Here is a 27,741-nt window from a genome sequence, read left to right as displayed (position 1 = left end):
CTGCAGGCCCCCATGAGAAGGAGGCCAGGCTTCCTCAGCACAAGAGAGAAAGCACCTTAAAAAAACAAAGCAAATGTGCAGTTGAAAAATAGAATGGGGAAAAGCCATAGAGGAGACTGACCCCTGCTGGTGGAAGGGAGGAAAAGCAAAAGCCTACAGCACCTGGTATTCCCAGGCGGTCTCCCATCCAAGTACTAACCAGGCCCGACCCTGCATAGCTTCCGAGATCAGACGAGATCGGGCGTGTTCAGGGTGGTGTGGCCGTAGGCAGAGTTAGCCCTCTCTTGTACTGCTCTTCTACTCGGCAGTCTGTTTGACGGCTGCCCGGCGCAGGGCCTGCTTTCTGCTATCCTTTCTATTGGCTTTTCCTTCGCTTCACAGTCTGCAGCCGGGCAGAGCAAGCGCGCGCAGCCTCCTTCACAGCCAGCCCTCTAGCCTCATGACAGGCCCCTCTCCAACTCTCCTTCCTCTGCTGTTGCAGTCAAATCCCCTACTAAAAGGAGTTAGCATCAATGCTGCAGGCCCCCATGAGAAGGAGGCCAGGCTTCCTCAGCACAAGAGAGAAAGCACCTTAAAAAAACAAAGCAAATGTGCAGTTGAAAAATAGAATGGGGAAAAGCCATAGAGGAGACTGACCCCTGCTGGTGGAAGGGAGGAAAAGCAAAAGCCTACAGCACCTGGTATTCCCAGGCGGTCTCCCATCCAAGTACTAACCAGGCCCGACCCTGCTTAGCTTCCGAGATCAGACGAGATCGGGCGTGTTCAGGGTGGTGTGGCCGTAGGCAGAGATCAGCCTCTCTTTTACTGCTCTTCTACTCTGCAGTCTGCCTGACGGCTGCTCAGCACAGAGCCTGCTTTCTGCTATCTATTCACTTTTCCTTCCCTTTACAGTCTGCAGCCGGCCACTCCCAGCAAGCGCAGCCTTCTGCACAGCCCCCTCTAGCCTCATGACAACCACCTGGCAAACTCTCCTGCCTGTCTTTGCTTCTTTTTTTTTTTTGCTTTTTTCAAAGCCTTACCACCAAAAGCCCCCTCACCTTCCTCACACTAGCTCCTAAGCTGCTTGGGCGCGCTCACTCACTCTATGCTTTAGTCACACAAGCTGCTTTGCAGGGGGAAGCTTTACAACGGACGGCCATCGATCGTCCCACACTGCTTTTAAGGCTCTGGCTTACACCCCTCGGGCTACAGGGCTCATCTGGATGGACCGATGCGGGGCCCACGCAGACCTCCGTCCCACTGGCCTTTTTCGGGGGGCATTGGGCTTCAAGCTCTGGCACGCCTTCATGCTGACCTCCAGAACGGAGCCCCCTCCAATGCTTGCTGGGCAGGGGAAGACGGCAAGACTTAAAGGAAGGCCGAAAAGGGTCTACAGCACTCGGTATTCCCGGGAGGTCTCCCGTCCCAGTACTGTCCGAGCCCAACCCTGCTTAGCTTCCGAGATCAGACGAGATCGGGCGTGCCCAGGGTGGTATGGCCGGTAGACGTCAGCCACGCTGACTCCGTGGCCCAAGAAGGCCTCCTCCCTGCGCCTCGCAGACCCGCAGACTTAGGCACAGAGGGCTGGCCGAGTGGTAGCGCCAACCCCCCCTATCCCCACACCTTCCATAAGGCAAAGCAGCCCATGGCAGCAGGGATGTCACAGCGCGCGGACAGACGCGCTCCTTTCCTTTGCCGAGGAGTCTTCCCTAGCCTGGAGTTGGGCTAGGAGCTCTCAAGTCGTGGATCCCAGCACCGCACCACTCCGGCCCCACCGGGGAGGGTGGGGTCCTAAAGGCGGATGCAAGGGCCGGGTGCCGCCCTCACGCACCTCAGCTCTTGTCCACCCAGGGAAAACCTGACACATCACTGCCCCCTCTCAGTAGGTGCCTTTCTTTCAAAGGGCTGGCTGCAGGGCTTCCACAGGCTCAGAAGTAACTCGGGGTGGACAGGAAAGAAGCGGCCGGGCCGGCAACACGGGATGGCGTAGGGCGTCCAGGCGTCAGTTCAAGGAAGAAGGTGAGATGCTTTTGCCGGTGACCGCAAGCTGCTTTTCAGACGGCGCCTCCTTTCTAGGGCGCCTGGCCTCGCCTGCCAAAATCTACAGCAGGTGTTGTGCTGTAAGTTAGCCCCCTGCAGGTCACGGCTGCCGCTGTTGCAGTCAAGCCCACTACTACTGTAAAAGGAGTGAGCAAGAATGCTGCTGCCCAACGTGAGGAGGAGGAGGAGGAGGAGTAGGCCAGGCTTCCACGGCACAAGAGAGAAAGCACCTAAAAAAAGAAGCAAATGCCCGCTTGAAAAAGAGAAGGGGAGAAAGCTAGAGGGGAGACTGACTGGGCCCTGCTGTTAGAAGGGAGGAAAAACAAAAGCCTACAGCACCTGGTATTCCCAGGCGGTCTCCCATCCAAGTACTAACCAGGCCCGACCCTGCATAGCTTCCGAGATCAGACGAGATCGGGCGAGCTCAGGGTGGTGTGGCCGTAGACAGAGTTAGCCCTCTCTTGTAATGCTCTTCTACTCGGCAGTCTGTTTGACGGCTGCCCGGCGCAGGGCCTGCTTTCTGCTATCCTTTCTATTGGCTTTTCCTTCGCTTCACAGTCTGCAGCCGGGCAGAGCAAGCGCGCGCAGCCTCCTTCACAGCCAGCCCTCTAGCCTCATGACAGGCCCCTCTCCAACTCTCCTTCCTCTGCTGTTGCAGTCAAATCCCCTACTAAAAGGAGTTAGCACCAATGCTGCAGGCCCCCATGAGAAGGAGGCCAGGCTTCCTCAGCACAAGAGAGAAAGCACCTTAAAAAAACAAAGCAAATGTGCAGTTGAAAAATAGAATGGGGAAAAGCCATAGAGGAGATTGACCCCTGCTGGTGGAAGGGAGGAAAAGCAAAAGCCTACAGCACCTGGTATTCCCAGGCGGTCTCCCATCCAAGTACTAACCAGGCCCGACCCTGCTTAGCTTCCAAGATCAGACAAGATCGGGCGTGTTCAGGGTGGTGTGGCCGTAGGCAGAGATCAACCTCTCTTTTACTGCTCTTCTACTCTGCAGTCTGCCTGACGGCTGCTCAGCACAGAGCCTGCTTTCTGCTATCTATTCACTTTTCCTTCCCTTTACAGTCTGCAGCCGGCCACTCCCAGCAAGCGCAGCCTTCTGCACAGCCCCCTCTAGCCTCATGACAACCACCTGGCAAACTCTCCTGCCTGTCTTTGCTTCTTTTTTTTTTTTGCTTTTTTCAAAGCCTTACCACCAAAAGCCCCCTCACCTTCCTCACACTAGCTCCTAAGCTGCTTGGGCGCGCTCACTCACTCTATGCTTTAGTCACACAAGCTGCTTTGCAGGGGGAAGCTTTACAACGGACGGCCATCGATCGTCCCACACTGCTTTTAAGGCTCTGGCTTACACCCCTCGGGCTACAGGGCTCATCTGGATGGACCGATGCGGGGCCCACGCAGACCTCCGTCCCACTGGCCTTTTTCGGGGGGCATTGGGCTTCAAGCTCTGGCACGCCTTCATGCTGACCTCCAGAACGGAGCCCCCTCCAATGCTTGCTGGGCAGGGGAAGACGGCAAGACTTAAAGGAAGGCCGAAAAGGGTCTACAGCACTCGGTATTCCCGGGAGGTCTCCCGTCCCATTACTGTCCGAGCCCAACCCTGCTTAGCTTCCGAGATCAGACGAGATCGGGCGTGCCCAGGGTGGTATGGCCGGTAGACGTCAGCCACGCTGACTCCGTGGCCCAAGAAGGCCTCCTCCCTGCGCCTCGCAGACCCGCAGACTTAGGCACAGAGGGCTGGCCGAGTGGTAGCGCCAACCCCCCCTATCCCCACACCTTCCATAAGGCAAAGCAGCCCATGGCAGCAGGGATGTCACAGCGCGCGGACAGACGCGCTCCTTTCCTTTGCCGAGGAGTCTTCCCTAGCCTGGAGTTGGGCTAGGAGCTCTCAAGTCGTGGATCCCAGCACCGCACCACTCCGGCCCCACCGGGGAGGGTGGGGTCCTAAAGGCGGATGCAAGGGCCGGGTGCCGCCCTCACGCACCTCAGCTCTTGTCCACCCAGGGAAAACCTGACACATCACTGCCCCCTCTCAGTAGGTGCCTTTCTTTCAAAGGGCTGGCTGCAGGGCTTCCACAGGCTCAGAAGTAACTCGGGGTGGACAGGAAAGAAGCGGCTGGGCCGGCAACACGGGATGGCGTAGGGCGTCCAGGCGTCAGTTCAAGGAAGAAGGTGAGATGCTTTTGCCGGTGACCGCAAGCTGCTTTTCAGACGGCGCCTCCTTTCTAGGGCGCCTGGCCTCGCCTGCCAAAATCTACAGCAGGTGTTGTGCTGTAAGTTAGCCCCCTGCAGGTCACGGCTGCCGCTGTTGCAGTCAAGCCCACTACTACTGTAAAAGGAGTGAGCAAGAATGCTGCTGCCCAACGTGAGGAGGAGGAGGAGGAGGAGTAGGCCAGGCTTCCACGGCACAAGAGAGAAAGCACCTAAAAAAAGAAGCAAATGCCCGCTTGAAAAAGAGAAGGGGAGAAAGCTAGAGGGGAGACTGACTGGGCCCTGCTGTTAGAAGGGAGGAAAAACAAAAGCCTACAGCACCTGGTATTCCCAGGCGGTCTCCCATCCAAGTACTAACCAGGCCCGACCCTGCATAGCTTCCGAGATCAGACGAGATCGGGCGTGTTCAGGGTGGTGTGGCCGTAGGCAGAGTTAGCCCTCTCTTGTACTGCTCTTCTACTCGGCAGTCTGTTTGACGGCTGCCCGGCGCAGGGCCTGCTTTCTGCTATCCTTTCTATTGGCTTTTCCTTCGCTTCACAGTCTGCAGCCGGGCAGAGCAAGCGCGCAGCCTCCTTCACAGCCAGCCCTCTAGCCTCATGACAGGCCCCTCTCCAACTCTCCTTCCTCTGCTGTTGCAATCAAATCCCCTACTAAAAGGAGTTAGCACCAATGCTGCAGGCCCCCATGAGAAGGAGGCCAGGCTTCCTCAGCACAAGAGAGAAAGCACCTTAAAAAAACAAAGCAAATGTGCAGTTGAAAAATAGAATGGGGAAAAGCCATAGAGGAGACTGACCCCTGCTGGTGGAAGGGAGGAAAAGCAAAAGCCTACAGCACCTGGTATTCCCAGGCGGTCTCCCATCCAAGTACTAACCAGGCCCGACCCTGCTTAGCTTCCGAGATCAGACGAGATCGGGCGTGTTCAGGGTGGTGTGGCCGTAGGCAGAGATCAGCCGGCGCAGGGCCTGCTTTCTGCTATCCTTTCTATTGGCTTTTCCTTCGCTTCACAGTCTGCAGCCGGGCAGAGCAAGCGCGCAGCCTCCTTCACAGCCAGCCCTCTAGCCTCATGACAGGCCCCTCTCCAACTCTCCTTCCTCTGCTGTTGCAATCAAATCCCCTACTAAAAGGAGTTAGCACCAATGCTGCAGGCCCCCATGAGAAGGAGGCCAGGCTTCCTCAGCACAAGAGAGAAAGCACCTTAAAAAAACAAAGCAAATGTGCAGTTGAAAAATAGAATGGGGAAAAGCCATAGAGGAGACTGACCCCTGCTGGTGGAAGGGAGGAAAAGCAAAAGCCTACAGCACCTGGTATTCCCAGGCGGTCTCCCATCCAAGTACTAACCAGGCCCGACCCTGCATAGCTTCCGAGATCAGACGAGATCGGGCGTGTTCAGGGTGGTGTGGCCGTAGGCAGAGTTAGCCCTCTCTTGTACTGCTCTTCTACTCGGCAGTCTGTTTGACGGCTGCCCGGCGCAGGGCCTGCTTTCTGCTATCCTTTCTATTGGCTTTTCCTTCGCTTCACTGTCTGCAGCCGGGCAGAGCAAGCGCGCGCAGCCTCCTTCACAGCCAGCCCTCTAGCCTCATGACAGGCCCCTCTCCAACTCTCCTTCCTCTGCTGTTGCAGTCAAATCCCCTACTAAAAGGAGTTAGCATCAATGCTGCAGGCCCCCATGAGAAGGAGGCCAGGCTTCCTCAGCACAAGAGAGAAAGCACCTTAAAAAAACAAAGCAAATGTGCAGTTGAAAAATAGAATGGGGAAAAGCCATAGAGGAGACTGACCCCTGCTGGTGGAAGGGAGGAAAAGCAAAAGCCTACAGCACCTGGTATTCCCAGGCGGTCTCCCATCCAAGTACTAACCAGGCCCGACCCTGCTTAGCTTCCGAGATCAGACAAGATCGGGCGTGTTCAGGGTGGTGTGGCCGTAGGCAGAGATCAGCCTCTCTTTTACTGCTCTTCTACTCTGCAGTCTGCCTGACGGCTGCTCAGCACAGAGCCTGCTTTCTGCTATCTATTCACTTTTCCTTCCCTTTACAGTCTGCAGCCGGCCACTCCCAGCAAGCGCAGCCTTCTGCACAGCCCCCTCTAGCCTCATGACAACCACCTGGCAAACTCTCCTGCCTGTCTTTGCTTCTTTTTTTTTTTTGCTTTTTTCAAAGCCTTACCACCAAAAGCCCCCTCACCTTCCTCACACTAGCTCCTAAGCTGCTTGGGCGCGCTCACTCACTCTATGCTTTAGTCACACAAGCTGCTTTGCAGGGGGAAGCTTTACAACGGACGGCCATCGATCGTCCCACACTGCTTTTAAGGCTCTGGCTTACACCCCTCGGGCTACAGGGCTCATCTGGATGGACCGATGCGGGGCCCACGCAGACCTCCGTCCCACTGGCCTTTTTCGGGGGGCATTGGGCTTCAAGCTCTGGCACGCCTTCATGCTGACCTCCAGAACGGAGCCCCCTCCAATGCTTGCTGGGCAGGGGAAGACGGCAAGACTTAAAGGAAGGCCGAAAAGGGTCTACAGCACTCGGTATTCCCGGGAGGTCTCCCGTCCCATTACTGTCCGAGCCCAACCCTGCTTAGCTTCCGAGATCAGACGAGATCGGGCGTGCCCAGGGTGGTATGGCCGGTAGACGTCAGCCACGCTGACTCCGTGGCCCAAGAAGGCCTCCTCCCTGCGCCTCGCAGACCCGCAGACTTAGGCACAGAGGGCTGGCCGAGTGGTAGCGCCAACCCCCCCTATCCCCACACCTTCCATAAGGCAAAGCAGCCCATGGCAGCAGGGATGTCACAGCGCGCGGACAGACGCGCTCCTTTCCTTTGCCGAGGAGTCTTCCCTAGCCTGGAGTTGGGCTAGGAGCTCTCAAGTCGTGGATCCCAGCACCGCACCACTCCGGCCCCACCGGGGAGGGTGGGGTCCTAAAGGCGGATGCAAGGGCCGGGTGCCGCCCTCACGCACCTCAGCTCTTGTCCACCCAGGGAAAACCTGACACATCACTGCCCCCTCTCAGTAGGTGCCTTTCTTTCAAAGGGCTGGCTGCAGGGCTTCCACAGGCTCAGAAGTAACTCGGGGTGGACAGGAAAGAAGCGGCTGGGCCGGCAACACGGGATGGCGTAGGGCGTCCAGGCGTCAGTTCAAGGAAGAAGGTGAGATGCTTTTGCCGGTGACCGCAAGCTGCTTTTCAGACGGCGCCTCCTTTCTAGGGCGCCTGGCCTCGCCTGCCAAAATCTACAGCAGGTGTTGTGCTGTAAGTTAGCCCCCTGCAGGTCACGGCTGCCGCTGTTGCAGTCAAGCCCACTACTACTGTAAAAGGAGTGAGCAAGAATGCTGCTGCCCAACGTGAGGAGGAGGAGGAGGAGGAGTAGGCCAGGCTTCCACGGCACAAGAGAGAAAGCACCTAAAAAAAGAAGCAAATGCCCGCTTGAAAAAGAGAAGGGGAGAAAGCTAGAGGGGAGACTGACTGGGCCCTGCTGTTAGAAGGGAGGAAAAACAAAAGCCTACAGCACCTGGTATTCCCAGGCGGTCTCCCATCCAAGTACTAACCAGGCCCGACCCTGCATAGCTTCCGAGATCAGACGAGATCGGGCGTGTTCAGGGTGGTGTGGCCGTAGGCAGAGTTAGCCCTCTCTTGTACTGCTCTTCTACTCGGCAGTCTGTTTGACGGCTGCCCGGCGCAGGGCCTGCTTTCTGCTATCCTTTCTATTGGCTTTTCCTTCGCTTCACAGTCTGCAGCCGGGCAGAGCAAGCGCGCAGCCTCCTTCACAGCCAGCCCTCTAGCCTCATGACAGGCCCCTCTCCAACTCTCCTTCCTCTGCTGTTGCAATCAAATCCCCTACTAAAAGGAGTTAGCACCAATGCTGCAGGCCCCCATGAGAAGGAGGCCAGGCTTCCTCAGCACAAGAGAGAAAGCACCTTAAAAAAACAAAGCAAATGTGCAGTTGAAAAATAGAATGGGGAAAAGCCATAGAGGAGACTGACCCCTGCTGGTGGAAGGGAGGAAAAGCAAAAGCCTACAGCACCTGGTATTCCCAGGCGGTCTCCCATCCAAGTACTAACCAGGCCCGACCCTGCTTAGCTTCCGAGATCAGACGAGATCGGGCGTGTTCAGGGTGGTGTGGCCGTAGGCAGAGATCAGCCGGCGCAGGGCCTGCTTTCTGCTATCCTTTCTATTGGCTTTTCCTTCGCTTCACAGTCTGCAGCCGGGCAGAGCAAGCGCGCAGCCTCCTTCACAGCCAGCCCTCTAGCCTCATGACAGGCCCCTCTCCAACTCTCCTTCCTCTGCTGTTGCAATCAAATCCCCTACTAAAAGGAGTTAGCACCAATGCTGCAGGCCCCCATGAGAAGGAGGCCAGGCTTCCTCAGCACAAGAGAGAAAGCACCTTAAAAAAACAAAGCAAATGTGCAGTTGAAAAATAGAATGGGGAAAAGCCATAGAGGAGACTGACCCCTGCTGGTGGAAGGGAGGAAAAGCAAAAGCCTACAGCACCTGGTATTCCCAGGCGGTCTCCCATCCAAGTACTAACCAGGCCCGACCCTGCATAGCTTCCGAGATCAGACGAGATCGGGCGTGTTCAGGGTGGTGTGGCCGTAGGCAGAGTTAGCCCTCTCTTGTACTGCTCTTCTACTCGGCAGTCTGTTTGACGGCTGCCCGGCGCAGGGCCTGCTTTCTGCTATCCTTTCTATTGGCTTTTCCTTCGCTTCACTGTCTGCAGCCGGGCAGAGCAAGCGCGCGCAGCCTCCTTCACAGCCAGCCCTCTAGCCTCATGACAGGCCCCTCTCCAACTCTCCTTCCTCTGCTGTTGCAGTCAAATCCCCTACTAAAAGGAGTTAGCATCAATGCTGCAGGCCCCCATGAGAAGGAGGCCAGGCTTCCTCAGCACAAGAGAGAAAGCACCTTAAAAAAACAAAGCAAATGTGCAGTTGAAAAATAGAATGGGGAAAAGCCATAGAGGAGACTGACCCCTGCTGGTGGAAGGGAGGAAAAGCAAAAGCCTACAGCACCTGGTATTCCCAGGCGGTCTCCCATCCAAGTACTAACCAGGCCCGACCCTGCTTAGCTTCCGAGATCAGACAAGATCGGGCGTGTTCAGGGTGGTGTGGCCGTAGGCAGAGATCAGCCTCTCTTTTACTGCTCTTCTACTCTGCAGTCTGCCTGACGGCTGCTCAGCACAGAGCCTGCTTTCTGCTATCTATTCACTTTTCCTTCCCTTTACAGTCTGCAGCCGGCCACTCCCAGCAAGCGCAGCCTTCTGCACAGCCCCCTCTAGCCTCATGACAACCACCTGGCAAACTCTCCTGCCTGTCTTTGCTTCTTTTTTTTTTTTGCTTTTTTCAAAGCCTTACCACCAAAAGCCCCCTCACCTTCCTCACACTAGCTCCTAAGCTGCTTGGGCGCGCTCACTCACTCTATGCTTTAGTCACACAAGCTGCTTTGCAGGGGGAAGCTTTACAACGGACGGCCATCGATCGTCCCACACTGCTTTTAAGGCTCTGGCTTACACCCCTCGGGCTACAGGGCTCATCTGGATGGACCGATGCGGGGCCCACGCAGACCTCCGTCCCACTGGCCTTTTTCGGGGGGCATTGGGCTTCAAGCTCTGGCACGCCTTCATGCTGACCTCCAGAACGGAGCCCCCTCCAATGCTTGCTGGGCAGGGGAAGACGGCAAGACTTAAAGGAAGGCCGAAAAGGGTCTACAGCACTCGGTATTCCCGGGAGGTCTCCCGTCCCAGTACTGTCCGAGCCCAACCCTGCTTAGCTTCCGAGATCAGACGAGATCGGGCGTGCCCAGGGTGGTATGGCCGGTAGACGTCAGCCACGCTGACTCCGTGGCCCAAGAAGGCCTCCTCCCTGCGCCTCGCAGACCCGCAGACTTAGGCACAGAGGGCTGGCCGAGTGGTAGCGCCAACCCCCCCTATCCCCACACCTTCCATAAGGCAAAGCAGCCCATGGCAGCAGGGATGTCACAGCGCGCGGACAGACGCGCTCCTTTCCTTTGCCGAGGAGTCTTCCCTAGCCTGGAGTTGGGCTAGGAGCTCTCAAGTCGTGGATCCCAGCACCGCACCACTCCGGCCCCACCGGGGAGGGTGGGGTCCTAAAGGCGGATGCAAGGGCCGGGTGCCGCCCTCACGCACCTCAGCTCTTGTCCACCCAGGGAAAACCTGACACATCACTGCCCCCTCTCAGTAGGTGCCTTTCTTTCAAAGGGCTGGCTGCAGGGCTTCCACAGGCTCAGAAGTAACTCGGGGTGGACAGGAAAGAAGCGGCTGGGCCGGCAACACGGGATGGCGTAGGGCGTCCAGGCGTCAGTTCAAGGAAGAAGGTGAGATGCTTTTGCCGGTGACCGCAAGCTGCTTTTCAGACGGCGCCTCCTTTCTAGGGCGCCTGGCCTCGCCTGCCAAAATCTACAGCAGGTGTTGTGCTGTAAGTTAGCCCCCTGCAGGTCACGGCTGCCGCTGTTGCAGTCAAGCCCACTACTACTGTAAAAGGAGTGAGCAAGAATGCTGCTGCCCAACGTGAGGAGGAGGAGGAGGAGGAGTAGGCCAGGCTTCCACGGCACAAGAGAGAAAGCACCTAAAAAAAGAAGCAAATGCCCGCTTGAAAAAGAGAAGGGGAGAAAGCTAGAGGGGAGACTGACTGGGCCCTGCTGTTAGAAGGGAGGAAAAACAAAAGCCTACAGCACCTGGTATTCCCAGGCGGTCTCCCATCCAAGTACTAACCAGGCCCGACCCTGCATAGCTTCCGAGATCAGACGAGATCGGGCGTGTTCAGGGTGGTGTGGCCGTAGGCAGAGTTAGCCCTCTCTTGTACTGCTCTTCTACTCGGCAGTCTGTTTGACGGCTGCCCGGCGCAGGGCCTGCTTTCTGCTATCCTTTCTATTGGCTTTTCCTTCGCTTCACAGTCTGCAGCCGGGCAGAGCAAGCGCGCAGCCTCCTTCACAGCCAGCCCTCTAGCCTCATGACAGGCCCCTCTCCAACTCTCCTTCCTCTGCTGTTGCAATCAAATCCCCTACTAAAAGGAGTTAGCACCAATGCTGCAGGCCCCCATGAGAAGGAGGCCAGGCTTCCTCAGCACAAGAGAGAAAGCACCTTAAAAAAACAAAGCAAATGTGCAGTTGAAAAATAGAATGGGGAAAAGCCATAGAGGAGACTGACCCCTGCTGGTGGAAGGGAGGAAAAGCAAAAGCCTACAGCACCTGGTATTCCCAGGCGGTCTCCCATCCAAGTACTAACCAGGCCCGACCCTGCTTAGCTTCCGAGATCAGACGAGATCGGGCGTGTTCAGGGTGGTGTGGCCGTAGGCAGAGATCAGCCGGCGCAGGGCCTGCTTTCTGCTATCCTTTCTATTGGCTTTTCCTTCGCTTCACAGTCTGCAGCCGGGCAGAGCAAGCGCGCAGCCTCCTTCACAGCCAGCCCTCTAGCCTCATGACAGGCCCCTCTCCAACTCTCCTTCCTCTGCTGTTGCAATCAAATCCCCTACTAAAAGGAGTTAGCACCAATGCTGCAGGCCCCCATGAGAAGGAGGCCAGGCTTCCTCAGCACAAGAGAGAAAGCACCTTCAAAAAACAAAGCAAATGTGCAGTTGAAAAATAGAATGGGGAAAAGCCATAGAGGAGACTGACCCCTGCTGGTGGAAGGGAGGAAAAGCAAAAGCCTACAGCACCTGGTATTCCCAGGCGGTCTCCCATCCAAGTACTAACCAGGCCCGACCCTGCATAGCTTCCGAGATCAGACGAGATCGGGCGTGTTCAGGGTGGTGTGGCCGTAGGCAGAGTTAGCCCTCTCTTGTACTGCTCTTCTACTCGGCAGTCTGTTTGACGGCTGCCCGGCGCAGGGCCTGCTTTCTGCTATCCTTTCTATTGGCTTTTCCTTCGCTTCACAGTCTGCAGCCGGGCAGAGCAAGCGCGCGCAGCCTCCTTCACAGCCAGCCCTCTAGCCTCATGACAGGCCCCTCTCCAACTCTCCTTCCTCTGCTGTTGCAGTCAAATCCCCTACTAAAAGGAGTTAGCATCAATGCTGCAGGCCCCCATGAGAAGGAGGCCAGGCTTCCTCAGCACAAGAGAGAAAGCACCTTAAAAAAACAAAGCAAATGTGCAGTTGAAAAATAGAATGGGGAAAAGCCATAGAGGAGACTGACCCCTGCTGGTGGAAGGGAGGAAAAGCAAAAGCCTACAGCACCTGGTATTCCCAGGCGGTCTCCCATCCAAGTACTAACCAGGCCCGACCCTGCTTAGCTTCCGAGATCAGACGAGATCGGGCGTGTTCAGGGTGGTGTGGCCGTAGGCAGAGATCAGCCGGCGCAGGGCCTGCTTTCTGCTATCCTTTCTATTGGCTTTTCCTTCGCTTCACAGTCTGCAGCCGGGCAGAGCAAGCGCGCAGCCTCCTTCACAGCCAGCCCTCTAGCCTCATGACAGGCCCCTCTCCAACTCTCCTTCCTCTGCTGTTGCAATCAAATCCCCTACTAAAAGGAGTTAGCACCAATGCTGCAGGCCCCCATGAGAAGGAGGCCAGGCTTCCTCAGCACAAGAGAGAAAGCACCTTAAAAAAACAAAGCAAATGTGCAGTTGAAAAATAGAATGGGGAAAAGCCATAGAGGAGACTGACCCCTGCTGGTGGAAGGGAGGAAAAGCAAAAGCCTACAGCACCTGGTATTCCCAGGCGGTCTCCCATCCAAGTACTAACCAGGCCCGACCCTGCTTAGCTTCCGAGATCAGACGAGATCGGGCGTGTTCAGGGTGGTGTGGCCGTAGGCAGAGATCAGCCTCTCTTTTACTGCTCTTCTACTCTGCAGTCTGCCTGACGGCTGCTCAGCACAGAGCCTGCTTTCTGCTATCTATTCACTTTTCCTTCCCTTTACAGTCTGCAGCCGGCCACTCCCAGCAAGCGCAGCCTTCTGCACAGCCCCCTCTAGCCTCATGACAACCACCTGGCAAACTCTCCTGCCTGTCTTTGCTTCTTTTTTTTTTTTGCTTTTTTCAAAGCCTTACCACCAAAAGCCCCCTCACCTTCCTCACACTAGCTCCTAAGCTGCTTGGGCGCGCTCACTCACTCTATGCTTTAGTCACACAAGCTGCTTTGCAGGGGGAAGCTTTACAACGGACGGCCATCGATCGTCCCACACTGCTTTTAAGGCTCTGGCTTACACCCCTCGGGCTACAGGGCTCATCTGGATGGACCGATGCGGGGCCCACGCAGACCTCCGTCCCACTGGCCTTTTTCGGGGGGCATTGGGCTTCAAGCTCTGGCACGCCTTCATGCTGACCTCCAGAACGGAGCCCCCTCCAATGCTTGCTGGGCAGGGGAAGACGGCAAGACTTAAAGGAAGGCCGAAAAGGGTCTACAGCACTCGGTATTCCCGGGAGGTCTCCCGTCCCAGTACTGTCCGAGCCCAACCCTGCTTAGCTTCCGAGATCAGACGAGATCGGGCGTGCCCAGGGTGGTATGGCCGGTAGACGTCAGCCACGCTGACTCCGTGGCCCAAGAAGGCCTCCTCCCTGCGCCTCGCAGACCCGCAGACTTAGGCACAGAGGGCTGGCCGAGTGGTAGCGCCAACCCCCCCTATCCCCACACCTTCCATAAGGCAAAGCAGCCCATGGCAGCAGGGATGTCACAGCGCGCGGACAGACGCGCTCCTTTCCTTTGCCGAGGAGTCTTCCCTAGCCTGGAGTTGGGCTAGGAGCTCTCAAGTCGTGGATCCCAGCACCGCACCACTCCGGCCCCACCGGGGAGGGTGGGGTCCTAAAGGCGGATGCAAGGGCCGGGTGCCGCCCTCACGCACCTCAGCTCTTGTCCACCCAGGGAAAACCTGACACATCACTGCCCCCTCTCAGTAGGTGCCTTTCTTTCAAAGGGCTGGCTGCAGGGCTTCCACAGGCTCAGAAGTAACTCGGGGTGGACAGGAAAGAAGCGGCCGGGCCGGCAACACGGGATGGCGTAGGGCGTCCAGGCGTCAGTTCAAGGAAGAAGGTGAGATGCTTTTGCCGGTGACCGCAAGCTGCTTTTCAGACGGCGCCTCCTTTCTAGGGCGCCTGGCCTCGCCTGCCAAAATCTACAGCAGGTGTTGTGCTGTAAGTTAGCCCCCTGCAGGTCACGGCTGCCGCTGTTGCAGTCAAGCCCACTACTACTGTAAAAGGAGTGAGCAAGAATGCTGCTGCCCAACGTGAGGAGGAGGAGGAGGAGGAGGAGGCCAGGCTTCCACGGCACAAGAGAGAAAGCACCTAAAAAAAGAAGCAAATGCCCGCTTGAAAAAGAGAAGGGGAGAAAGCTAGAGGGGAGACTGACTGGGCCCTGCTGTTAGAAGGGAGGAAAAACAAAAGCCTACAGCACCTGGTATTCCCAGGCGGTCTCCCATCCAAGTACTAACCAGGCCCGACCCTGCATAGCTTCCGAGATCAGACGAGATCGGGCGTGTTCAGGGTGGTGTGGCCGTAGGCAGAGTTAGCCCTCTCTTGTACTGCTCTTCTACTCGGCAGTCTGTTTGACGGCTGCCCGGCGCAGGGCCTGCTTTCTGCTATCCTTTCTATTGGCTTTTCCTTCGCTTCACAGTCTGCAGCCGGGCAGAGCAAGCGCGCGCAGCCTCCTTCACAGCCAGCCCTCTAGCCTCATGACAGGCCCCTCTCCAACTCTCCTTCCTCTGCTGTTGCAGTCAAATCCCCTACTAAAAGGAGTTAGCATCAATGCTGCAAGCCCCCATGAGAAGGAGGCCAGGCTTCCTCAGCACAAGAGAGAAAGCACCTTAAAAAAACAAAGCAAATGTGCAGTTGAAAAATAGAATGGGGAAAAGCCATAGAGGAGACTGACCCCTGCTGGTGGAAGGGAGGAAAAGCAAAAGCCTACAGCACCTGGTATTCCCAGGCGGTCTCCCATCCAAGTACTAACCAGGCCCGACCCTGCTTAGCTTCCGAGATCAGACGAGATCGGGCGTGTTCAGGGTGGTGTGGCCGTAGGCAGAGATCAGCCTCTCTTTTACTGCTCTTCTACTCTGCAGTCTGCCTGACGGCTGCTCAGCACAGAGCCTGCTTTCTGCTATCTATTCACTTTTCCTTCCCTTTACAGTCTGCAGCCGGCCACTCCCAGCAAGCGCAGCCTTCTGCACAGCCCCCTCTAGCCTCATGACAACCACCTGGCAAACTCTCCTGCCTGTCTTTGCTTCTTTTTTTTTTTTGCTTTTTTCAAAGCCTTACCACCAAAAGCCCCCTCACCTTCCTCACACTAGCTCCTAAGCTGCTTGGGCGCGCTCACTCACTCTATGCTTTAGTCACACAAGCTGCTTTGCAGGGGGAAGCTTTACAACGGACGGCCATCGATCGTCCCACACTGCTTTTAAGGCTCTGGCTTACACCCCTCGGGCTACAGGGCTCATCTGGATGGACTGATGCGGGGCCCACGCAGACCTCCGTCCCACTGGCCTTTTTCGGGGGGCATTGGGCTTCAAGCTCTGGCACGCCTTCATGCTGACCTCCAGAACGGAGCCCCCTCCAATGCTTGCTGGGCAGGGGAAGAAGGCAAGACTTAAAGGAAGGCCGAAAAGGGTCTACAGCACTCGGTATTCCCGGGAGGTCTCCCGTCCCAGTACTGTCCGAGCCCAACCCTGCTTAGCTTCCGAGATCAGACGAGATCGGGCGTGCCCAGGGTGGTATGGCCGGTAGACGTCAGCCACGCTGACTCCGTGGCCCAAGAAGGCCTCCTCCCTGCGCCTCGCAGACCCGCAGACTTAGGCACAGAGGGCTGGCCGAGTGGTAGCGCCAACCCCCCCTATCCCCACACCTTCCATAAGGCAAAGCAGCCCATGGCAGCAGGGATGTCACAGCGCGCGGACAGACGCGCTCCTTTCCTTTGCCGAGGAGTCTTCCCTAGCCTGGAGTTGGGCTAGGAGCTCTCAAGTCGTGGATCCCAGCACCGCACCACTCCGGCCCCACCGGGGAGGGTGGGGTCCTAAAGGCGGATGCAAGGGCCGGGTGCCGCCCTCACGCACCTCAGCTCTTGTCCACCCAGGGAAAACCTGACACATCACTGCCCCCTCTCAGTAGGTGCCTTTCTTTCAAAGGGCTGGCTGCAGGGCTTCCACAGGCTCAGAAGTAACTCGGGGTGGACAGGAAAGAAGCGGCCGGGCCGGCAACACGGGATGGCGTAGGGCGTCCAGGCGTCAGTTCAAGGAAGAAGGTGAGATGCTTTTGCCGGTGACCGCAAGCTGCTTTTCAGACGGCGCCTCCTTTCTAGGGCGCCTGGCCTCGCCTGCCAAAATCTACAGCAGGTGTTGTGCTGTAAGTTAGCCCCCTGCAGGTCACGGCTGCCGCTGTTGCAGTCAAGCCCACTACTACTGTAAAAGGAGTGAGCAAGAATGCTGCTGCCCAACGTGAGGAGGAGGAGGAGGAGGAGTAGGCCAGGCTTCCACGGCACAAGAGAGAAAGCACCTAAAAAAAGAAGCAAATGCCCGCTTGAAAAAGAGAAGGGGAGAAAGCTAGAGGGGAGACTGACTGGGCCCTGCTGTTAGAAGGGAGGAAAAACAAAAGCCTACAGCACCTGGTATTCCCAGGCGGTCTCCCATCCAAGTACTAACCAGGCCCGACCCTGCATAGCTTCCGAGATCAGACGAGATCGGGCGTGTTCAGGGTGGTGTGGCCGTAGGCAGAGTTAGCCCTCTCTTGTACTGCTCTTCTACTCGGCAGTCTGTTTGACGGCTGCCCGGCGCAGGGCCTGCTTTCTGCTATCCTTTCTATTGGCTTTTCCTTCGCTTCACAGTCTGCAGCCGGGCAGAGCAAGCGCGCGCAGCCTCCTTCACAGCCAGCCCTCTAGCCTCATGACAGGCCCCTCTCCAACTCTCCTTCCTCTGCTGTTGCAGTCAAATCCCCTACTAAAAGGAGTTAGCATCAATGCTGCAGGCCCCCATGAGAAGGAGGCCAGGCTTCCTCAGCACAAGAGAGAAAGCACCTTCAAAAAACAAAGCAAATGTGCAGTTGAAAAATAGAATGGGGAAAAGCCATAGAGGAGACTGACCCCTGCTGGTGGAAGGGAGGAAAAGCAAAAGCCTACAGCACCTGGTATTCCCAGGCGGTCTCCCATCCAAGTACTAACCAGGCCCGACCCTGCTTAGCTTCCGAGATCAGACGAGATCGGGCGTGTTCAGGGTGGTGTGGCCGTAGGCAGAGATCAGCCTCTCTTTTACTGCTCTTCTACTCTGCAGTCTGCCTGACGGCTGCTCAGCACAGAGCCTGCTTTCTGCTATCTATTCACTTTTCCTTCCCTTTACAGTCTGCAGCCGGCCACTCCCAGCAAGCGCAGCCTTCTGCACAGCCCCTCTAGCCTCATGACAACCACCTGGCAAACTCTCCTGCCTGTCTTTGCTTCTTTTTTTTTTTTGCTTTTTTTCAAAGCCTTACCACCAAAAGCCCCCTCACCTTCCTCACACTAGCTCCTAAGCTGCTTGGGCGCGCTCACTCACTCTATGCTTTAGTCACACAAGCTGCTTTGCAGGGGGAAGCTTTACAACGGACGGCCATCGATCGTCCCACACTGCTTTTAAGGCTCTGGCTTACACCCCTCGGGCTACAGGGCTCATCTGGATGGACCGATGCGGGGCCCACGCAGACCTCCGTCCCACTGGCCTTTTTCGGGGGGCATTGGGCTTCAAGCTCTGGCACGCCTTCATGCTGACCTCCAGAACGGAGCCCCCTCCAATGCTTGCTGGGCAGGGGAAGACGGCAAGACTTAAAGGAAGGCCGAAAAGGGTCTACAGCACTCGGTATTCCCGGGAGGTCTCCCGTCCCAGTACTGTCCGAGCCCAACCCTGCTTAGCTTCCGAGATCAGACGAGATCGGGCGTGCCCAGGGTGGTATGGCCGGTAGACGTCAGCCACGCTGACTCCGTGGCCCAAGAAGGCCTCCTCCCTGCGCCTCGCAGACCCGCAGACTTAGGCACAGAGGGCTGGCCGAGTGGTAGCGCCAACCCCCCCTATCCCCACACCTTCCATAAGGCAAAGCAGCCCATGGCAGCAGGGATGTCACAGCGCGCGGACAGACGCGCTCCTTTCCTTTGCCGAGGAGTCTTCCCTAGCCTGGAGTTGGGCTAGGAGCTCTCAAGTCGTGGATCCCAGCACCGCACCACTCCGGCCCCACCGGGGAGGGTGGGGTCCTAAAGGCGGATGCAAGGGCCGGGTGCCGCCCTCACGCACCTCAGCTCTTGTCCACCCAGGGAAAACCTGACACATCACTGCCCCCTCTCAGTAGGTGCCTTTCTTTCAAAGGGCTGGCTGCAGGGCTTCCACAGGCTCAGAAGTAACTCGGGGTGGACAGGAAAGAAGCGGCCGGGCCGGCAACACGGGATGGCGTAGGGCGTCCAGGCGTCAGTTCAAGGAAGAAGGTGAGATGCTTTTGCCGGTGACCGCAAGCTGCTTTTCAGACGGCGCCTCCTTTCTAGGGCGCCTGGCCTCGCCTGCCAAAATCTACAGCAGGTGTTGTGCTGTAAGTTAGCCCCCTGCAGGTCACGGCTGCCGCTGTTGCAGTCAAGCCCACTACTACTGTAAAAGGAGTGAGCAAGAATGCTGCTGCCCAACGTGAGGAGGAGGAGGAGGAGGAGTAGGCCAGGCTTCCACGGCACAAGAGAGAAAGCACCTAAAAAAAGAAGCAAATGCCCGCTTGAAAAAGAGAAGGGGAGAAAGCTAGAGGGGAGACTGACTGGGCCCTGCTGTTAGAAGGGAGGAAAAACAAAAGCCTACAGCACCTGGTATTCCCAGGCGGTCTCCCATCCAAGTACTAACCAGGCCCGACCCTGCATAGCTTCCGAGATCAGACGAGATCGGGCGTGTTCAGGGTGGTGTGGCCGTAGGCAGAGTTAGCCCTCTCTTGTACTGCTCTTCTACTCGGCAGTCTGTTTGACGGCTGCCCGGCGCAGGGCCTGCTTTCTGCTATCCTTTCTATTGGCTTTTCCTTCGCTTCACAGTCTGCAGCCGGGCAGAGCAAGCGCGCGCAGCCTCCTTCACAGCCAGCCCTCTAGCCTCATGACAGGCCCCTCTCCAACTCTCCTTCCTCTGCTGTTGCAATCAAATCCCCTACTAAAAGGAGTTAGCACCAATGCTGCAGGCCCCCATGAGAAGGAGGCCAGGCTTCCTCAGCACAAGAGAGAAAGCACCTTAAAAAAACAAAGCAAATGTGCAGTTGAAAAATAGAATGGGGAAAAGCCATAGAGGAGACTGACCCCTGCTGGTGGAAGGGAGGAAAAGCAAAAGCCTACAGCACCTGGTATTCCCAGGCAGTCTCCCATCCAAGTACTAACCAGGCCCGACCCTGCTTAGCTTCCGAGATCAGACGAGATCGGGCGTGTTCAGGGTGGTGTGGCCGTAGGCAGAGATCAACCTCTCTTTTACTGCTCTTCTACTCTGCAGTCTGCCTGACGGCTGCTCAGCACAGAGCCTGCTTTCTGCTATCTATTCACTTTTCCTTCCCTTTACAGTCTGCAGCCGGCCTCTCCCAGCAAGCGCAGCCTTCTGCACAGCCCCCTCTAGCCTCATGACAACCACCTGGCAAACTCTCCTGCCTGTCTTTGCTTCTTTTTTTTTTTTGCTTTTTTCAAAGCCTTACCACCAAAAGCCCCCTCACCTTCCTCACACTAGCTCCTAAGCTGCTTGGGCGCGCTCACTCACTCTATGCTTTAGTCACACAAGCTGCTTTGCAGGAGGAAGCTTTACAACGGACGGCCATCGATCGTCCCACACTGCTTTTAAGGCTCTGGCTTACACCCCTCGGGCTACAGGGCTCATCTGGATGGACCGATGCGGGGCCCACGCAGACCTCCGTCCCACTGGCCTTTTTCGGGGGGCATTGGGCTTCAAGCTCTGGCACGCCTTCATGCTGACCTCCAGAACGGAGCCCCCTCCAATGCTTGCTGGGCAGGGGAAGACGGCAAGACTTAAAGGAAGGCCGAAAAGGGTCTACAGCACTCGGTATTCCCGGGAGGTCTCCCGTCCCAGTACTGTCCGAGCCCAACCCTGCTTAGCTTCCGAGATCAGACGAGATCGGGCGTGCCCAGGGTGGTATGGCCGGTAGACGTCAGCCACGCTGACTCCGTGGCCCAAGAAGGCCTCCTCCCTGCGCCTCGCAGACCCGCAGACTTAGGCACAGAGGGCTGGCCGAGTGGTAGCGCCAACCCCCCCTATCCCCACACCTTCCATAAGGCAAAGCAGCCCATGGCAGCAGGGATGTCACAGCGCGCGGACAGACGCGCTCCTTTCCTTTGCCGAGGAGTCTTCCCTAGCCTGGAGTTGGGCTAGGAGCTCTCAAGTCGTGGATCCCAGCACCGCACCACTCCGGCCCCACCGGGGAGGGTGGGGTCCTAAAGGCGGATGCAAGGGCCGGGTGCCGCCCTCACGCACCTCAGCTCTTGTCCACCCAGGGAAAACCTGACACATCACTGCCCCCTCTCAGTAGGTGCCTTTCTTTCAAAGGGCTGGCTGCAGGGCTTCCACAGGCTCAGAAGTAACTCGGGGTGGACAGGAAAGAAGCGGCCGGGCCGGCAACACGGGATGGCGTAGGGCGTCCAGGCGTCAGTTCAAGGAAGAAGGTGAGATGCTTTTGCCGGTGACCGCAAGCTGCTTTTCAGACGGCGCCTCCTTTCTAGGGCGCCTGGCCTCGCCTGCCAAAATCTACAGCAGGTGTTGTGCTGTAAGTTAGCCCCCTGCAGGTCACGGCTGCCGCTGTTGCAGTCAAGCCCACTACTACTGTAAAAGGAGTGAGCAAGAATGCTGCTGCCCAACGTGAGGAGGAGGAGGAGGAGGAGTAGGCCAGGCTTCCACGGCACAAGAGAGAAAGCACCTAAAAAAAGAAGCAAATGCCCGCTTGAAAAAGAGAAGGGGAGAAAGCTAGAGGGGAGACTGACTGGGCCCTGCTGTTAGAAGGGAGGAAAAACAAAAGCCTACAGCACCTGGTATTCCCAGGCGGTCTCCCATCCAAGTACTAACCAGGCCCGACCCTGCATAGCTTCCGAGATCAGACGAGATCGGGCGTGTTCAGGGTGGTGTGGCCGTAGGCAGAGTTAGCCCTCTCTTGTACTGCTCTTCTACTCGGCAGTCTGTTTGACGGCTGCCCGGCGCAGGGCCTGCTTTCTGCTATCCTTTCTATTGGCTTTTCCTTCGCTTCACAGTCTGCAGCCGGGCAGAGCAAGCGCGCAGCCTCCTTCACAGCCAGCCCTCTAGCCTCATGACAGGCCCCTCTCCAACTCTCCTTCCTCTGCTGTTGCAATCAAATCCCCTACTAAAAGGAGTTAGCACCAATGCTGCAGGCCCCCATGAGAAGGAGGCCAGGCTTCCTCAGCACAAGAGAGAAAGCACCTTAAAAAAACAAAGCAAATGTGCAGTTGAAAAATAGAATGGGGAAAAGCCATAGAGGAGACTGACCCCTGCTGGTGGAAGGGAGGAAAAGCAAAAGCCTACAGCACCTGGTATTCCCAGGCGGTCTCCCATCCAAGTACTAACCAGGCCCGACCCTGCTTAGCTTCCGAGATCAGACGAGATCGGGCGTGTTCAGGGTGGTGTGGCCGTAGGCAGAGATCAGCCTCTCTTTTACTGCTCTTCTACTCTGCAGTCTGCCTGACGGCTGCTCAGCACAGAGCCTGCTTTCTGCTATCTATTCACTTTTCCTTCCCTTTACAGTCTGCAGCCGGCCACTCCCAGCAAGCGCAGCCTTCTGCACAGCCCCCTCTAGCCTCATGACAACCACCTGGCAAACTCTCCTGCCTGTCTTTGCTTCTTTTTTTTTTTTGCTTTTTTCAAAGCCTTACCACCAAAAGCCCCCTCACCTTCCTCACACTAGCTCCTAAGCTGCTTGGGCGCGCTCACTCACTCTATGCTTTAGTCACACAAGCTGCTTTGCAGGGGGAAGCTTTACAACGGACGGCCATCGATCGTCCCACACTGCTTTTAAGGCTCTGGCTTACACCCCTCGGGCTACAGGGCTCATCTGGATGGACCGATGCGGGGCCCACGCAGACCTCCGTCCCACTGGCCTTTTTCGGGGGGCATTGGGCTTCAAGCTCTGGCACGCCTTCATGCTGACCTCCAGAACGGAGCCCCCTCCAATGCTTGCTGGGCAGGGGAAGACGGCAAGACTTAAAGGAAGGCCGAAAAGGGTCTACAGCACTCGGTATTCCCGGGAGGTCTCCCGTCCCAGTACTGTCCGAGCCCAACCCTGCTTAGCTTCCGAGATCAGACAAGATCGGGCGTGCCCAGGGTGGTATGGCCGGTAGACGTCAGCCACGCTGACTCCGTGGCCCAAGAAGGCCTCCTCCCTGCGCCTCGCAGACCCGCAGACTTAGGCACAGAGGGCTGGCCGAGTGGTAGCGCCAACCCCCCCTATCCCCACACCTTCCATAAGGCAAAGCAGCCCATGGCAGCAGGGATGTCACAGCGCGCGGACAGACGCGCTCCTTTCCTTTGCCGAGGAGTCTTCCCTAGCCTGGAGTTGGGCTAGGAGCTCTCAAGTCGTGGATCCCAGCACCGCACCACTCCGGCCCCAACGGGGAGGGTGGGGTCCTAAAGGCGGATGCAAGGGCCGGGTGCCGCCCTCACGCACCTCAGCTCTTGTCCACCCAGGGAAAACCTGACACATCACTGCCCCCTCTCAGTAGGTGCCTTTCTTTCAAAGGGCTGGCTGCAGGGCTTCCACAGGCTCAGAAGTAACTCGGGGTGGACAGGAAAGAAGCGGCCGGGCCGGCAACACGGGATGGCGTAGGGCGTCCAGGCGTCAGTTCAAGGAAGAAGGTGAGATGCTTTTGCCGGTGACCGCAAGCTGCTTTTCAGACGGCGCCTCCTTTCTAGGGCGCCTGGCCTCGCCTGCCAAAATCTACAGCAGGTGTTGTGCTGTAAGTTAGCCCCCTGCAGGTCACGGCTGCCGCTGTTGCAGTCAAGCCCACTACTACTGTAAAAGGAGTGAGCAAGAATGCTGCTGCCCAACGTGAGGAGGAGGAGGAGGCAGGGGAAGGCCAGGCTTCCACGGCACAAGAGAGAAAGCACCTAAAAAAAGAAGCAAATGCCCGCTTGAAAAAGAGAAGGGGAGAAAGCTAGAGGGGAGACTGACTGGGCCCTGCTGTTAGAAGGGAGGAAAAACAAAAGCCTACAGCACCTGGTATTCCCAGGCAGTCTCCCATCCAAGTACTAACCAGGCCCGACCCTGCATAGCTTCCGAGATCAGACGAGATCGGGCGTGTTCAGGGTGGTGTGGCCGTAGGCAGAGTTAGCCCTCTCTTGTACTGCTCTTCTACTCGGCAGTCTGTTTGACGGCTGCCCGGCGCAGGGCCTGCTTTCTGCTATCCTTTCTATTGGCTTTTCCTTCGCTTCACAGTCTGCAGCCGGGCAGAGCAAGCGCGCGCAGCCTCCTTCACAGCCAGCCCTCTAGCCTCATGACAGGCCCCTCTCCAACTCTCCTTCCTCTGCTGTTGCAATCAAATCCCCTACTAAAAGGAGTTAGCACCAATGCTGCAGGCCCCCATGAGAAGGAGGCCAGGCTTCCTCAGCACAAGAGAGAAAGCACCTTAAAAAAACAAAGCAAATGTGCAGTTGAAAAATAGAATGGGGAAAAGCCATAGAGGAGACTGACCCCTGCTGGTGGAAGGGAGGAAAAGCAAAAGCCTACAGCACCTGGTATTCCCAGGCGGTCTCCCATCCAAGTACTAACCAGGCCCGACCCTGCTTAGCTTCCGAGATCAGACGAGATCAGGCGTGCCCAGGGTGGTATGGCCGGTAGACGTCAGCCACGCTGACTCCGTGGCCCAAGAAGGCCTCCTCCCTGCGCCTCGCAGACCCGCAGACTTAGGCACAGAGGGCTGGCCGAGTGGTAGCGCCAACCCCCCCTATCCCCACACCTTCCATAAGGCAAAGCAGCCCATGGCAGCAGGGATGTCACAGCGCGCGGACAGACGCGCTCCTTTCCTTTGCCGAGGAGTCTTCCCTAGCCTGGAGTTGGGCTAGGAGCTCTCAAGTCGTGGATCCCAGCACCGCACCACTCCGGCCCCACCGGGGAGGGTGGGGTCCTAAAGGCGGATGCAAGGGCCGGGTGCCGACCTCACGCACCTCAGCTCTTGTCCACCCAGGGAAAACCTGACACATCACTGCCCCCTCTCAGTAGGTGCCTTTCTTTCAAAGGGCTGGCTGCAGGGCTTCCACAGGCTCAGAAGTAACTCGGGGTGGACAGGAAAGAAGCGGCTGGGCCGGCAACACGGGATGGCGTAGGGCGTCCAGGCGTCAGTTCAAGGAAGAAGGTGAGATGCTTTTGCCGGTGACCGCAAGCTGCTTTTCAGACGGCGCCTCCTTTCTAGGGCGCCTGGCCTCGCCTGCCAAAATCTACAGCAGGTGTTGTGCTGTAAGTTAGCCCCCTGCAGGTCACGGCTGCCGCTGTTGCAGTCAAGCCCACTACTACTGTAAAAGGAGTGAGCAAGAATGCTGCTGCCCAACGTGAGGAGGAGGAGGAGGAGGAGGAGGAGGAGGAGGAGGAGGCCAGGCTTCCACGGCACAAGAGAGAAAGCACCTAAAAAAAGAAGCAAATGCCCGCTTGAAAAAGAGAAGGGGAGAAAGCTAGAGGGGAGACTGACTGGGCCCTGCTGTTAGAAGGGAGGAAAAACAAAAGCCTACAGCACCTGGTATTCCCAGGCGGTCTCCCATCCAAGTACTAACCAGGCCCGACCCTGCATAGCTTCCGAGATCAGACGAGATCGGGCGTGTTCAGGGTGGTGTGGCCGTAGGCAGAGTTAGCCCTCTCTTGTACTGCTCTTCTACTCGGCAGTCTGTTTGACGGCTGCCCGGCGCAGGGCCTGCTTTCTGCTATCCTTTCTATTGGCTTTTCCTTCGCTTCACAGTCTGCAGCCGGGCAGAGCAAGCGCGCAGCCTCCTTCACAGCCAGCCCTCTAGCCTCATGACAGGCCCCTCTCCAACTCTCCTTCCTCTGCTGTTGCAATCAAATCCCCTACTAAAAGGAGTTAGCACCAATGCTGCAGGCCCCCATGAGAAGGAGGCCAGGCTTCCTCAGCACAAGAGAGAAAGCACCTTAAAAAAACAAAGCAAATGTGCAGTTGAAAAATAGAATGGGGAAAAGCCATAGAGGAGACTGACCCCTGCTGGTGGAAGGGAGGAAAAGCAAAAGCCTACAGCACCTGGTATTCCCAGGCGGTCTCCCATCCAAGTACTAACCAGGCCCGACCCTGCTTAGCTTCCGAGATCAGACGAGATCGGGCGTGTTCAGGGTGGTGTGGCCGTAGGCAGAGATCAGCCTCTCTTTTACTGCTCTTCTACTCTGCAGTCTGCCTGACGGCTGCTCAGCACAGAGCCTGCTTTCTGCTATCTATTCACTTTTCCTTCCCTTTACAGTCTGCAGCCGGCCACTCCCAGCAAGCGCAGCCTTCTGCACAGCCCCCTCTAGCCTCATGACAACCACCTGGCAAACTCTCCTGCCTGTCTTTGCTTCTTTTTTTTTTTTGCTTTTTTCAAAGCCTTACCACCAAAAGCCCCCTCACCTTCCTCACACTAGCTCCTAAGCTGCTTGGGCGCGCTCACTCACTCTATGCTTTAGTCACACAAGCTGCTTTGCAGGGGGAAGCTTTACAACGGACGGCCATCGATCGTCCCACACTGCTTTTAAGGCTCTGGCTTACACCCCTCGGGCTACAGGGCTCATCTGGATGGACCGATGCGGGGCCCACGCAGACCTCCGTCCCACTGGCCTTTTTCGGGGGGCATTGGGCTTCAAGCTCTGGCACGCCTTCATGCTGACCTCCAGAACGGAGCCCCCTCCAATGCTTGCTGGGCAGGGGAAGACGGCAAGACTTAAAGGAAGGCCGAAAAGGGTCTACAGCACTCGGTATTCCCGGGAGGTCTCCCGTCCCAGTACTGTCCGAGCCCAACCCTGCTTATCTTCCGAGATCAGACGAGATCGGGCGTGCCCAGGGTGGTATGGCCGGTAGACGTCAGCCACGCTGACTCCGTGGCCCAAGAAGGCCTCCTCCCTGCGCCTCGCAGACCCGCAGACTTAGGCACAGAGGGCTGGCCGAGTGGTAGCGCCAACCCCCCCTATCCCCACACCTTCCATAAGGCAAAGCAGCCCATGGCAGCAGGGATGTCACAGCGCGCGGACAGACGCGCTCCTTTCCTTTGCCGAGGAGTCTTCCCTAGCCTGGAGTTGGGCTAGGAGCTCTCAAGTCGTGGATCCCAGCACCGCACCACTCCGGCCCCACCGGGGAGGGTGGGGTCCTAAAGGCGGATGCAAGGGCCGGGTGCCGCCCTCACGCACCTCAGCTCTTGTCCACCCAGGGAAAACCTGACACATCACTGCCCCCTCTCAGTAGGTGCCTTTCTTTCAAAGGGCTGGCTGCAGGGCTTCCACAGGCTCAGAAGTAACTCGGGGTGGACAGGAAAGAAGCGGCCGGGCCGGCAACACGGGATGGCGTAGGGCGTCCAGGCGTCAGTTCAAGGAAGAAGGTGAGATGCTTTTGCCGGTGACCGCAAGCTGCTTTTCAGACGGCGCCTCCTTTCTAGGGCGCCTGGCCTCGCCTGCCAAAATCTACAGCAGGTGTTGTGCTGTAAGTTAGCCCCCTGCAGGTCACGGCTGCCGCTGTTGCAGTCAAGCCCACTACTACTGTAAAAGGAGTGAGCAAGAATGCTGCTGCCCAACGTGAGGAGGAGGAGGAGGAGGAGGAGGAGGAGGAGGAGGCCAGGCTTCCACGGCACAAGAGAGAAAGCACCTAAAAAAAGAAGCAAATGCCCGCTTGAAAAAGAGAAGGGGAGAAAGCTAGAGGGGAGACTGACTGGGCCCTGCTGTTAGAAGGGAGGAAAAACAAAAGCCTACAGCACCTGGTATTCCCAGGCGGTCTCCCATCCAAGTACTAACCAGGCCCGACCCTGCATAGCTTCCGAGATCAGACGAGATCGGGCGTGTTCAGGGTGGTGTGGCCGTAGGCAGAGTTAGCCCTCTCTTGTACTGCTCTTCTACTCGGCAGTCTGTTTGACGGCTGCCCGGCGCAGGGCCTGCTTTCTGCTATCCTTTCTATTGGCTTTTCCTTCGCTTCACAGTCTGCAGCCGGGCAGAGCAAGCGCGCGCAGCCTCCTTCACAGCCAGCCCTCTAGCCTCATGACAGGCCCCTCTCCAACTCTCCTTCCTCTGCTGTTGCAGTCAAATCCCCTACTAAAAGGAGTTAGCACCAATGCTGCAGGCCCCCATGAGAAGGAGGCCAGGCTTCCTCAGCACAAGAGAGAAAGCACCTTAAAAAAACAAAGCAAATGTGCAGTTGAAAAATAGAATGGGGAAAAGCCATAGAGGAGACTGACCCCTGCTGGTGGAAGGGAGGAAAAGCAAAAGCCTACAGCACCTGGTATTCCCAGGCGGTCTCCCATCCAAGTACTAACCAGGCCCGACCCTGCTTAGCTTCCGAGATCAGACAAGATCGGGCGTGTTCAGGGTGGTGTGGCCGTAGGCAGAGATCAGCCTCTCTTTTACTGCTCTTCTACTCTGCAGTCTGCCTGACGGCTGCTCAGCACAGAGCCTGC

At 57.2% G+C, this 27,741-nt stretch overlaps 38 non-coding genes and 3 pseudogenes across 38 annotated transcripts; all 41 read right to left on the bottom strand.

Moving 5' to 3' along the window:
• Positions 1-150: 150 nt before the first annotated feature.
• On the bottom strand, positions 151-269 carry LOC138780449 (5S ribosomal RNA). Its single transcript, XR_011361304.1, has one exon. It is a non-coding gene; the product is annotated as a 5S ribosomal RNA (ribosomal RNA).
• A 396-nt stretch (positions 270-665) lies between these two features.
• On the bottom strand, positions 666-784 carry LOC138780413 (5S ribosomal RNA). The gene has a single exon (XR_011361268.1). It is a non-coding gene; the product is annotated as a 5S ribosomal RNA (ribosomal RNA).
• A 582-nt stretch (positions 785-1,366) lies between these two features.
• On the bottom strand, positions 1,367-1,486 carry LOC138780388 (5S ribosomal RNA). The gene has a single exon (XR_011361252.1). It is a non-coding gene; the product is annotated as a 5S ribosomal RNA (ribosomal RNA).
• An 860-nt stretch (positions 1,487-2,346) lies between these two features.
• LOC138780374 (5S ribosomal RNA) lies at positions 2,347-2,465 on the bottom strand. The gene has a single exon (XR_011361239.1). It is a non-coding gene; the product is annotated as a 5S ribosomal RNA (ribosomal RNA).
• A 396-nt stretch (positions 2,466-2,861) lies between these two features.
• LOC138780368 (5S ribosomal RNA) lies at positions 2,862-2,980 on the bottom strand. The gene has a single exon (XR_011361232.1). It is a non-coding gene; the product is annotated as a 5S ribosomal RNA (ribosomal RNA).
• Positions 2,981-3,562: 582 nt separating this feature from the next.
• Positions 3,563-3,682, bottom strand: LOC138780401 (5S ribosomal RNA; annotated as a pseudogene).
• Positions 3,683-4,542: 860 nt separating this feature from the next.
• On the bottom strand, positions 4,543-4,661 carry LOC138780448 (5S ribosomal RNA). The gene has a single exon (XR_011361303.1). It is a non-coding gene; the product is annotated as a 5S ribosomal RNA (ribosomal RNA).
• Positions 4,662-5,055: 394 nt separating this feature from the next.
• On the bottom strand, positions 5,056-5,174 carry LOC138780412 (5S ribosomal RNA). The gene has a single exon (XR_011361267.1). It is a non-coding gene; the product is annotated as a 5S ribosomal RNA (ribosomal RNA).
• Positions 5,175-5,522: 348 nt separating this feature from the next.
• On the bottom strand, positions 5,523-5,641 carry LOC138780447 (5S ribosomal RNA). The gene has a single exon (XR_011361302.1). It is a non-coding gene; the product is annotated as a 5S ribosomal RNA (ribosomal RNA).
• Positions 5,642-6,037: 396 nt separating this feature from the next.
• On the bottom strand, positions 6,038-6,156 carry LOC138780428 (5S ribosomal RNA). The gene has a single exon (XR_011361284.1). It is a non-coding gene; the product is annotated as a 5S ribosomal RNA (ribosomal RNA).
• A 582-nt stretch (positions 6,157-6,738) lies between these two features.
• LOC138780399 (5S ribosomal RNA) lies at positions 6,739-6,858 on the bottom strand (annotated as a pseudogene).
• An 860-nt stretch (positions 6,859-7,718) lies between these two features.
• On the bottom strand, positions 7,719-7,837 carry LOC138780446 (5S ribosomal RNA). The gene has a single exon (XR_011361301.1). It is a non-coding gene; the product is annotated as a 5S ribosomal RNA (ribosomal RNA).
• A 394-nt stretch (positions 7,838-8,231) lies between these two features.
• On the bottom strand, positions 8,232-8,350 carry LOC138780410 (5S ribosomal RNA). The gene has a single exon (XR_011361266.1). It is a non-coding gene; the product is annotated as a 5S ribosomal RNA (ribosomal RNA).
• A 348-nt stretch (positions 8,351-8,698) lies between these two features.
• On the bottom strand, positions 8,699-8,817 carry LOC138780445 (5S ribosomal RNA). Its single transcript, XR_011361300.1, has one exon. It is a non-coding gene; the product is annotated as a 5S ribosomal RNA (ribosomal RNA).
• Positions 8,818-9,213: 396 nt separating this feature from the next.
• On the bottom strand, positions 9,214-9,332 carry LOC138780427 (5S ribosomal RNA). The gene has a single exon (XR_011361282.1). It is a non-coding gene; the product is annotated as a 5S ribosomal RNA (ribosomal RNA).
• Positions 9,333-9,914: 582 nt separating this feature from the next.
• LOC138780387 (5S ribosomal RNA) lies at positions 9,915-10,034 on the bottom strand. Its single transcript, XR_011361251.1, has one exon. It is a non-coding gene; the product is annotated as a 5S ribosomal RNA (ribosomal RNA).
• An 860-nt stretch (positions 10,035-10,894) lies between these two features.
• Positions 10,895-11,013, bottom strand: LOC138780443 (5S ribosomal RNA). The gene has a single exon (XR_011361299.1). It is a non-coding gene; the product is annotated as a 5S ribosomal RNA (ribosomal RNA).
• Positions 11,014-11,407: 394 nt separating this feature from the next.
• On the bottom strand, positions 11,408-11,526 carry LOC138780409 (5S ribosomal RNA). Its single transcript, XR_011361265.1, has one exon. It is a non-coding gene; the product is annotated as a 5S ribosomal RNA (ribosomal RNA).
• Positions 11,527-11,874: 348 nt separating this feature from the next.
• Positions 11,875-11,993, bottom strand: LOC138780442 (5S ribosomal RNA). The gene has a single exon (XR_011361298.1). It is a non-coding gene; the product is annotated as a 5S ribosomal RNA (ribosomal RNA).
• A 396-nt stretch (positions 11,994-12,389) lies between these two features.
• LOC138780408 (5S ribosomal RNA) lies at positions 12,390-12,508 on the bottom strand. Its single transcript, XR_011361264.1, has one exon. It is a non-coding gene; the product is annotated as a 5S ribosomal RNA (ribosomal RNA).
• Positions 12,509-12,856: 348 nt separating this feature from the next.
• Positions 12,857-12,975, bottom strand: LOC138780407 (5S ribosomal RNA). The gene has a single exon (XR_011361263.1). It is a non-coding gene; the product is annotated as a 5S ribosomal RNA (ribosomal RNA).
• Positions 12,976-13,557: 582 nt separating this feature from the next.
• On the bottom strand, positions 13,558-13,677 carry LOC138780386 (5S ribosomal RNA). Its single transcript, XR_011361250.1, has one exon. It is a non-coding gene; the product is annotated as a 5S ribosomal RNA (ribosomal RNA).
• Positions 13,678-14,537: 860 nt separating this feature from the next.
• LOC138780441 (5S ribosomal RNA) lies at positions 14,538-14,656 on the bottom strand. Its single transcript, XR_011361297.1, has one exon. It is a non-coding gene; the product is annotated as a 5S ribosomal RNA (ribosomal RNA).
• A 396-nt stretch (positions 14,657-15,052) lies between these two features.
• On the bottom strand, positions 15,053-15,171 carry LOC138780406 (5S ribosomal RNA). The gene has a single exon (XR_011361262.1). It is a non-coding gene; the product is annotated as a 5S ribosomal RNA (ribosomal RNA).
• A 582-nt stretch (positions 15,172-15,753) lies between these two features.
• On the bottom strand, positions 15,754-15,873 carry LOC138780385 (5S ribosomal RNA). Its single transcript, XR_011361249.1, has one exon. It is a non-coding gene; the product is annotated as a 5S ribosomal RNA (ribosomal RNA).
• Positions 15,874-16,733: 860 nt separating this feature from the next.
• On the bottom strand, positions 16,734-16,852 carry LOC138780440 (5S ribosomal RNA). Its single transcript, XR_011361296.1, has one exon. It is a non-coding gene; the product is annotated as a 5S ribosomal RNA (ribosomal RNA).
• A 396-nt stretch (positions 16,853-17,248) lies between these two features.
• LOC138780395 (5S ribosomal RNA) lies at positions 17,249-17,367 on the bottom strand. Its single transcript, XR_011361258.1, has one exon. It is a non-coding gene; the product is annotated as a 5S ribosomal RNA (ribosomal RNA).
• A 582-nt stretch (positions 17,368-17,949) lies between these two features.
• Positions 17,950-18,069, bottom strand: LOC138780384 (5S ribosomal RNA). The gene has a single exon (XR_011361248.1). It is a non-coding gene; the product is annotated as a 5S ribosomal RNA (ribosomal RNA).
• An 860-nt stretch (positions 18,070-18,929) lies between these two features.
• Positions 18,930-19,048, bottom strand: LOC138780439 (5S ribosomal RNA). Its single transcript, XR_011361295.1, has one exon. It is a non-coding gene; the product is annotated as a 5S ribosomal RNA (ribosomal RNA).
• Positions 19,049-19,444: 396 nt separating this feature from the next.
• On the bottom strand, positions 19,445-19,563 carry LOC138780421 (5S ribosomal RNA). The gene has a single exon (XR_011361277.1). It is a non-coding gene; the product is annotated as a 5S ribosomal RNA (ribosomal RNA).
• A 582-nt stretch (positions 19,564-20,145) lies between these two features.
• LOC138780382 (5S ribosomal RNA) lies at positions 20,146-20,265 on the bottom strand. The gene has a single exon (XR_011361246.1). It is a non-coding gene; the product is annotated as a 5S ribosomal RNA (ribosomal RNA).
• An 860-nt stretch (positions 20,266-21,125) lies between these two features.
• On the bottom strand, positions 21,126-21,244 carry LOC138780437 (5S ribosomal RNA). The gene has a single exon (XR_011361292.1). It is a non-coding gene; the product is annotated as a 5S ribosomal RNA (ribosomal RNA).
• A 394-nt stretch (positions 21,245-21,638) lies between these two features.
• LOC138780383 (5S ribosomal RNA) lies at positions 21,639-21,757 on the bottom strand. Its single transcript, XR_011361247.1, has one exon. It is a non-coding gene; the product is annotated as a 5S ribosomal RNA (ribosomal RNA).
• Positions 21,758-22,339: 582 nt separating this feature from the next.
• Positions 22,340-22,459, bottom strand: LOC138780398 (5S ribosomal RNA; annotated as a pseudogene).
• An 861-nt stretch (positions 22,460-23,320) lies between these two features.
• Positions 23,321-23,439, bottom strand: LOC138780370 (5S ribosomal RNA). Its single transcript, XR_011361234.1, has one exon. It is a non-coding gene; the product is annotated as a 5S ribosomal RNA (ribosomal RNA).
• Positions 23,440-23,835: 396 nt separating this feature from the next.
• LOC138780372 (5S ribosomal RNA) lies at positions 23,836-23,955 on the bottom strand. Its single transcript, XR_011361236.1, has one exon. It is a non-coding gene; the product is annotated as a 5S ribosomal RNA (ribosomal RNA).
• An 875-nt stretch (positions 23,956-24,830) lies between these two features.
• On the bottom strand, positions 24,831-24,949 carry LOC138780436 (5S ribosomal RNA). The gene has a single exon (XR_011361291.1). It is a non-coding gene; the product is annotated as a 5S ribosomal RNA (ribosomal RNA).
• A 394-nt stretch (positions 24,950-25,343) lies between these two features.
• Positions 25,344-25,462, bottom strand: LOC138780371 (5S ribosomal RNA). Its single transcript, XR_011361235.1, has one exon. It is a non-coding gene; the product is annotated as a 5S ribosomal RNA (ribosomal RNA).
• Positions 25,463-26,044: 582 nt separating this feature from the next.
• LOC138780397 (5S ribosomal RNA) lies at positions 26,045-26,164 on the bottom strand. Its single transcript, XR_011361260.1, has one exon. It is a non-coding gene; the product is annotated as a 5S ribosomal RNA (ribosomal RNA).
• An 872-nt stretch (positions 26,165-27,036) lies between these two features.
• Positions 27,037-27,155, bottom strand: LOC138780435 (5S ribosomal RNA). Its single transcript, XR_011361290.1, has one exon. It is a non-coding gene; the product is annotated as a 5S ribosomal RNA (ribosomal RNA).
• Positions 27,156-27,551: 396 nt separating this feature from the next.
• Positions 27,552-27,670, bottom strand: LOC138780425 (5S ribosomal RNA). Its single transcript, XR_011361280.1, has one exon. It is a non-coding gene; the product is annotated as a 5S ribosomal RNA (ribosomal RNA).
• Between the last annotated feature and the right edge of the window lie 71 nt (positions 27,671-27,741).

This window comes from Dendropsophus ebraccatus, unplaced genomic scaffold (assembly GCF_027789765.1).
Source record: "Dendropsophus ebraccatus isolate aDenEbr1 unplaced genomic scaffold, aDenEbr1.pat pat_scaffold_825_ctg1, whole genome shotgun sequence".
NCBI classification, from domain to species: domain Eukaryota; kingdom Metazoa; phylum Chordata; class Amphibia; order Anura; family Hylidae; genus Dendropsophus; species Dendropsophus ebraccatus.
The sequence above is the reverse complement of the archived record's forward strand: the minus strand, read 5'-3'. Positions and strand labels throughout refer to the sequence as shown.